This window comes from Anolis sagrei, chromosome X, assembly GCF_037176765.1.
Source record: "Anolis sagrei isolate rAnoSag1 chromosome X, rAnoSag1.mat, whole genome shotgun sequence".
Taxonomy (NCBI): Eukaryota; Metazoa; Chordata; class Lepidosauria; order Squamata; family Dactyloidae; genus Anolis; species Anolis sagrei.
Window position 1 is genome coordinate 84,786,725 of NC_090034.1, and position 8,681 is coordinate 84,795,405.

The following is an 8,681-nucleotide window of genomic DNA, read 5'->3' on the forward strand; positions in this document are numbered from 1 at the left end:
AGCTTTAGCTGCCATGGATCAATTCTTTGAAACCCTGGGAATTATAGTTTGGCCATCTTTGGCGAAGAAGGTTAACGACATCATTATCACCAACATCCTGCTTCTTCTCTCCTAAAGTCTGACTTGGCCACGGTGGTCCATGCTCTTGTTACATCCCGAATAGACTACTGCAACACACTCTACATGGGGTTGCCTTTGAAGACTGCCCGGAAGCTTCAACTAGTCCAACGATCGACAGCCATGTGGACAATTTCAACAGAAAGGAGGAAACCATGAAAATGAACAAAATCTTGCTACCAGTATTTAAAAAGCTCTAAAATCAGGACAGTAAATAAATGATTTTGCCATTTGGGAGTTGTAGTTGCTGGGTTTTATAGTTCGCCTACAATCAAAGAGCACTCTGAACTCCACCAACAATGGAATTCAACCAGACTTGGCACACAGAACTCCCACAATCAACAGAAAATGCTGGAAGGGTTTGGTGGGCATTGACCTTGAGTTTTGGAGTTGTAGTTCACCTACATCTAGAGAACACTGTGGACTCAAACAATGATGGATCTGGACCAAGCCCAAATATAAACACAGATGGAGTTTGGGGGAAATAAATTTTGACATTTGGGAGTTGTAGTTACTGGGATTTATAGTTCACTTACAATCAAGGAGCATTCTGAACCACACCAATGATAGAATTGGGCCAAACTTCCCACACAGATCCCCCATGACAAATAGAAAATACTGTGTTTTCTGATGGTCTTTGGCAACCCCTCTGACACCACCTCACGATTCTCCCAGGGGTCCCAACTGTCAGGTTGAGAAACGCTGATTTATTCCTTCCCTTATTGCTTTAACTAGTAAATATTCATGTCCTTCTCAACCCCACCCCCCTCCTCCCCTATGCCCTTTTCTGCTTTGGTAATTTTCCATTTTTCTTCATTTCTCTTTTTCACCGGAGCGACGTACAGGGAACATACAACTCCTTTGCTACACCAACTCCACTGGCTACCGATCAGCTTCCGAGCACAATTCAAAGTGCTGGTTTTAACCTTTAAAGCTCTAAATGGTTCTGGCCCAGAGTACCTGTCCGAACATATCTCCTGCCATGCACCATCACAGAGTTTAAGATCTTCAGGAGAGGCCCTGCTCTCAATCCCACCACTATTGCAAACGCGGTTGATGGGGATGAGAGACCGGGCCTTCTCAGCAGTGGCCCCCCGCCTATGGAACGCCCTCCCTAGAGATATCAGATTGGCCACCTCCCTCTTGTCTTTTAGAAGGAAAATCAAGACCTGGTTATGGGACCAAGCGTTTGATTAGTGAGCCGCAAGTAGAAGAAGATCACACAACTTATGGCAATGAATTGACCCGGACTGGTTTTTGCATTTCGATTTTAATGGATGTGAATTGTTTTAATTGTTGTTTTAATTTTTAATATTTTGATTGCACTGTGGTTGTTTTTATGATGCTTTTGTTAGGCCGCCCTGAGTCCCCTTTCAGGGGGAGAAGGGCGGAGTATAAATATAGGAAATAAATAAATAATAAATAAAGGAGACCCAAAGCAGCTAATACTACAACTCTCAGGATCTCATAGTTGCGATCTGGATTAATACCACAGTATAGATGCTGTGGAGTTCTGGAAGTTATAGTTTTCCAAAGTTTTTCACTGTCTCTGTCAAAGAGTGCCCAACTATAACTCTCAGGATCTCATCACATGGAGCCAAAACTGCATTAATTCCACAGTATGGATGCTCTATAGCAGCGTTTCTCAACCTGGGGGTCAGGACCCCTGGGGGGGTGTCACGAGGGGGGTGTCAGAGGGGTCACCAAAGATAATCAGAAAACAGTATTTTCTGTCATGGGTGTTCAGAATGCCGTTTGATTGTAGGTGAACTTTAAATCCCAGCAACTACAACTCCCAAATGTCAAGATCCATTTCCCCCAAACCAGTGTTCACATTTGGGCATGTTGAGTATTCATGCTAGATTTGGTCCAGATCCATCATTGAGTCCACAGTGCTCTCTGGATGTAAACTAGACCTCCAAAACTCAAGACCAATGCCCACCAAACCCAGTATTTTCTGTTGGTCATGGGAATTCTGTGTACCAAGTTTGGTTCAGTTCCATTGTTGGTGGAGTTCAGAATGCTCATTGATTATAGGTGAACTTAAATCCCAACAACAACAAAGCCCAAATGACAAAATCAATCCACTCCAACCTCACTAGTATTCAAATGTGTGCGTATCAGATATTTGTGCCAAATTTGGTCAAGTGAATACATCCTGCATATCAGATATTTACATTACGATTCATGACAATAGCAACATTACAGTTATGAAGTGGCAATGAAAATAATTTTATGGTTGAGGGTCACCACAACATGAGGAACATGAGGTCGCGGCATAAAGAAGGTTGAAAACTACTGGTCTACACTGTCTAATTAATGCACTTTGATATTGCTTTAGCTGCCATAGATCAATTCTATGAAACCCTGGGAATTATAGTTTGGCAGTGAAGGTTAACATCATCATCATTCTGCTTCTCCTTTCCCAAAGGAGACTCAAAGCAATTAATACTACTACTCTCAGGATCTCATAGTGGCAAACTAGATTAATTCCATGGTATAATAATAATAATAATAATAATAATAATAATAATAATAATAACAAGAACAAGAACAAGAACAAGAACAACACTTTATTTATATTCTGCCCTTCTCACCCCGAAGGGGACTCAGGGCAGATCACAATACACATACACGGCAAACATTCAATGCCGCTTGTATAGGCAATACACAAACAGACAGAAGGAGGTGTCATGGAAGGTTGGGCTCGAGGCCAGGGGGTGCTGTTGCTCTATCCCAGGGAACCTCAAACTAAGGCCCGAGGGCTGAATACGGCCCTCCATTTACTTGGCCCTCACTCAAGGTCAACCTAAGTCTGAAATGACTTGAAAGCACACAACAACGACATTCCTATCTCATCAGCCAAAAGCAGTCCCACACTTCCCAGTGAAATTCTAATAAGTTTATATTTGTTAAAATTGTTCTTAATTTTAATTATTGTATTGTTTTTAAGTGGGTTTTTTTGCACTACAAATAAGATGTGTGAAGTGTGCATAGGAATTCATTTCTTTTTCAAATTATAATCTGGCTCTCCAACAGTTTGAGGGACTGTGACCTGGCCCTCTGTTTAAAATGCCCTCTGCTCTATCCTCTATAATGAAGAGCCATCAGGACTTCCTCCTTCCTTTTGGTTGCCAAGTATATTCTGATCTTCTTTCTTTATGGCGTCGTAAACACCTCCCCTGCTTTTAGTGGTACCTAATTTCTCTAATCACAGCTAGAGCTGTTTTCGAATTGCTTAGGTAAACAATGAGCTAAGCTAACAGCTGGCAGCTCATGCCAACCCGGGGCTTCAAACTTGGTTGATAGATCTTATAATTGCTGATGATTTACCAGCTGTGCTAAACCTCCAGCCCAATAGATGTTGTGGAGTCCTGGAAGTTATAGTTTTACAAATTTTTCCACTGCCTCAGTCAAAGGGTGCTCAATTATAGTTCCCAGGATCCCATCGTATGGAGCCAAAACTGCATTAGTTCATTCATTCCACAGTAGGGATGCCCTATAAGTCATCACTGCAAGCAAAAAGCTGAGTGAACTATTAGATCCATCCAGGAATAACTCCACTGAATGAGAGCGAATCATAATTCTCTGCAAGCGCTCGATAAATAATCCCCAGGGGGAGATTTGATTATGCAATTCCGTTTATGATATCAAAAGGCGCTTAATTTTCATGGCGGTTGAGGCTCTCATTGTGATAAAAGCACCACCAAATGCTTTCTATGCAATTAATGCCTCTTTCTCGTAGGCTCACACGTGCAGCTTTGCAGACGACTACCTGAGAGGACCTTTTCCTCTGCAATCATTGGGAAGATTGGCAGGTAGGAAGTCAAGGCCCTCCTGTGGGTGGGGCAAACATTGCCCCTTGCATTTCAATTTGCCTTGGTGTCATTTCAGTGCACTGCTTCTGCCATGGCTCCTGCGGCATGGAGGGTGCCATCTGGACGCAGCCCCAATTCCATCAGAAAAAGAGGCATTTTGAGAGATGCTCCCAGCCCCAAATGGGTCTCTTAGCAACCGCTAAACGGCTAATTGATCCTAAAAGCTGAGCAAAGGGGGCGGAGGTGGCAAAATGAGGCGGAAAAAATATATAAATATAGAAAGCATTCTGGGCTGATGTGGAATCCAGTGCCTCTCCAACGTGACCCTGGTTTTATGTTGCTTGAAACCATTCTTTTCTACCCTCTAAGCATGCAGAATAGCGAGGATGCTGTTGACAAACATGTGTTTTCATCCCTCCCGAAATATCAGAGGCATTACAGGGCAATTGCAATTATCACTGCAGAATTTTGGACTGATTCAGAAAGCCTACGTTGTAGTCTCGAGGAGCAACTAGCAAAAGCATCTAGAATCATAGAATCAAAGAGTTGGAAGAGACCTCATGGGCCATCCAGTCCAACCCCGTCAAGAAACAGGAATATTGCATTCAAATCACCCCTGACAGATGGCCATCCAGCCTCTGTTTAAAAGCTTCCAAAGAAGGAGCCTCCACCACACTCCGAGGCAGAGAGTTCCACTGCTGAACAGCTCTCACAGTCAGGTAGTTCTTCCTCGTGTTCAGATGGAATCTCCTCTCTTGTAGTTTGAAGCCATTGTTCCGCATCCTAGTCTCCAAGGAAGCAGAAAACAAGCTTGCTCCCTCCTCCCTGTGGCTTCCTCTCACATATTTATACATGGCTATCATATCTCCTCTCAGCCTTCTCTTCTTCAGGCTAAACATGCCCAGCTCCTTAAGCCGCTCCTCATAGGGCTTGTTCTCCAGACCCTTGATCATTTTAGTCGCCCTCCTCTGGACACATTCCAGCTTGTCAATATCTCTTTTGAATTGTGGTGCCCAGAACTGGACACAATATTCCAGGTGTGGTCTAACCAAAGTGGAATAGAGGGGTAGCATGACTTCCCTAGATCTAGACACTATGCTCCTATTGATGCAGGCCAAAATTAAAACTTGCAGGATTCCACAGCCTTGAGCCATGGCTGTTAAAGTGAGGCCAAACTGCATTAAAACTATAATGTAGGGCAGTCGTTCTCAACCTTTCTAATGTCATGACCCCTAAAAACAGTTCCACATGTTGTGGTGACCCCCAATCACAACATCATTTTAGTTGCTACTTCATAATTGTAGTTTTGCAACTGTTATGAATCATAATGTAAATATCTGATATGCAGGATGTATAATCATTCACTGGACCAAATTTGGCAAAAATACCTGATACACCCACATTTGATGGTCCTCCACCATCAACTCTGCAGGACCAGCCACGTTTTTCGGATGCCCAACCACTGCAGCTGGAGGTCAGCTGTGACCAGCAGTGCTGTAGAATTTGAAGAGGCACAAATGGAGGGCGAAAGAGAGAAACATGCCAAAAGGAAGGCGCATCAAGCCATCCCAGACTGAGACCACCTTCCACCTGGAAATCAATGCCCTCACTTGGCATGAATACTCAATATATTCAAATGTGAACACTGATGGAGTTTGAGGAAAATAGACCTTAACATTTGGGAGTTGTAGTTGCTTGGATTTGTAGTTCATCTACACTCAAAGAGCATCGTGAACCCCACCAACGACAGACTTGGCCAAACTTCCCACACAGAACCTCCATGACGGACAGAAAATACTGTGTTTTCTGATGGTCTTTGGCGACCCCTCTGACACCCCCTTATGCCCCCCCAGGGATCTCAACCCCCAGGTTGAGAAACACTGATGTAGAGACACCCAAAGTCATCTTTAGAGGGCATTCCAATGTCACATGATCTCACCAAACTACACCTCCCAGTATTCCATAGCAGTTAAAGTGGTGTCAAACTGCATTTATTCCACTGTGTAGATGCAGCAGTAGAGATTCCAAGAAGGATGTTCTCTCAAATTAAACAAAATAGATTTTAAAAACCCATTTTTTTTTACTATTTTCACAAAGGCCCTGTTCCCCAGATTCTTGCAAAAATGGAGGGTGGACCATACATATAAAACTGTATTGGATATCATGGAGTCTTTTATTTGAATCTTGATTGTCGAACTGTACTGCACCAGAGCTGTCAAATTTCCAGTTCCTACTCTTTTCTCCCACTCTGTGTAGGCTTCGAAATGTCATGGAATAGGAGCTGGGGGTGGTGACGGCCGACAGGGAGCTCTGGCGTGGGCTGGTCCATGAGGTCACGAAGAGTCGGAGACGACTGAACGAATGAACAACAACAAAGGATCCTCTCAACAGAAATGTCTGCATAAAGCAAATGCACCAACCCCATTGGAGCATGGTATGTTTTGCCCCTGTATTACAGACTCTGAAACTGCTCCGATTTGGCCATGACTCTCCCAATGAATCCTGCACATTCCTACTTTTCCAGCAGCTTTTAAAATGTTCTGGTTTCTTTCCCTTCTTCCACCTTCTGCCTTTTATCCTTGGCCTTGCAATTGGTCCAAAATCAAGTCCAAAGTGCAAAAATAGTTTGGACTCCATTAATTGCGTTGCTTGACATGCCTAACATGGAGGTTGCTGCGATATTGCAGAAGGAAGAGCTTTGCATTTTAGTATTCGTTGCTAGAATGCAAAGCTCTTTCCTTTGCAGTGTCGCAACAACCTCCATGTTAGGCATGCCCAGCAACGCAATTAATGTACTATTTTCCAAAAAGAAACACAGCTGAAGCATGTACTTGTGCCACCAGCTATGCATCCCTCCATGAAAAGCCTTAAGGCTGGCCTTTTCTGTTGTTTTCTATTGCCCTCTAGTGGCCTTTGGAGCCATCGTGTCCCCATGAATTTTGCCCAAATCCTGGCTCTCCAGATGTCTCTTGCTTGGACTGCAGTTCCCATATGCCTGTGCATTAAGGATATTGAGAGTTAAGGATATTGGGAATTGTGGTCCAATGACATCTAGAACTCCATAGCAGTCCCCCTGATTTAAATATGCCATGGTTCGGGGGCAAAACCCCTGTGCATTAGATGTTGCCTATCCAAACATTTATATTTATGGATATTTATGCCCCATGAGACCCGTTGGTAAGAGAGATACATCTAATCCAACCAGCTGCGATGTGGGAGCAGACAATCAAAGCTCTCCAAAAAGAAGCCCATCTGAACCTTTCTACAAGATGTCAGAGGATGGATCTACACTGCCATGCTCTGATTACATCCAGAATAAATTACTGCAATGCGCTCTACGTAGGGTTGCCTTTGAAGACGGTTTGGAAACTTCAGCTAGTCCAATGGTTGGCAGCCAGATTACTAACTGGGGCGACATTCAGGGAACATACCACCCCCCTGTTATGCCAGCTCCACTGACTGCCGGTCCATCTCCGAGCCCAATTCATATTGCTGATTTTGACTTCTAAAGCTCTACACGGTTCTGGCCCAGCTTACTTGTCCGAACGCATCCACCCCTACATCCCACCTTGTAATCTAAGATCATCCAGGGAGGCCCTGCTCTCACTCCTGTCAACAGCACAAATGCATCTGGCAGGGATGAGAGACAGGGCCTTCTCGGCGGTGGCTCCCCGCCTATGGAACACACTCCCAACTGAGGTAAGATTGGCTCCCTCCCTCCTGGCTTTCCGAAAGAAATTAAAGGCATGGTTTTGGGACCAGGCTTTTGGACAATAGATGTAAGCAGCACCTTAGAGAGACATGACTGGAACGACAACAGGGTGTCGAGACTGTTTTACTGTTTTTAATTATTGCTTATGTATTGTTTAATTATGATTTATGTTCAATTGTGTTTTTATTATTGTAATTGTTATGTAGTGGCCTCGTAACGGGGCCCATTATAAGCCGTCCTGAGTCCCCCTTCGGGGGTTGAGAAGTGACGGGATAGAAATATGGGAAATAAATAAATGTAATCCAGTTTCTGAATCCAGAGTATCTGCTTTGAATTAGATTATGTGAGTCTAAACTGCCATATAATTCAGTTCAAAGCAGATGATTTGGATTCAAAAACAATCCTCCAATGGAGTCCATTCCATGGTCCAGCAGTTCTGATTGTCTATAATCTCTCTCCCCTCCCCCTTATCTATCTATCTATCTATCTATCTATCTATCTATCTATCTATCTATCTATCTATTTTTCTATATATCGATCAACCATCTATCATCTATCTATCTACTTATGTACCATCTATCTCTATCTACCTATTATCTATCTATCTATCTATCTATCTATCTATCTATCTATCTATCTATTTTTCTATATATCGATCAACCATCTATCATCTATCTATCTACTTATGTATCATCTATCTCTATCTACCTATTATCTATCTATCTATCATCTATCTATCTATCTGTCTGTCTGTCTGTCTGTCTACTATCTATTTATTTATCTATCTATTGATCAACCACCTATCTATCGATCAACCATCTATCACAGTGGTTCTCAACCTTCCTAATGGCGTGACCCCTTAATACAGTCCCCCATGTTGTGGTGACCCCCAACCATAATATTGTTTTCATTGCTACTTCATAACAGTCATTTCACTACTGTTATAAATCATAATGTAAATATCTGATATGCAGGATGCATTTTCATTCACTGGACCAAACTGGGCACAAATACCCAATACACCCAAATGTGAA

The 8,681-nt window shown here is 43.0% G+C and overlaps 1 long non-coding RNA gene across 1 annotated transcript in view; it reads left to right on the forward strand.

The window, feature by feature from the left end:
- The window catches only part of LOC137094808 (uncharacterized), a 14,805-nt gene extending 8,207 nt beyond the window's left edge, over positions 1-6,598 (forward strand). Inside the window, exons 2-3 of the long non-coding RNA XR_010908722.1 lie at positions 3,863-3,935; positions 6,192-6,598. This is a non-coding gene — a long non-coding RNA (uncharacterized lncRNA). The remainder of the gene's footprint in view (positions 1-3,862; positions 3,936-6,191) is intronic.
- The last annotated feature ends 2,083 nt before the right edge of the window (positions 6,599-8,681 follow it).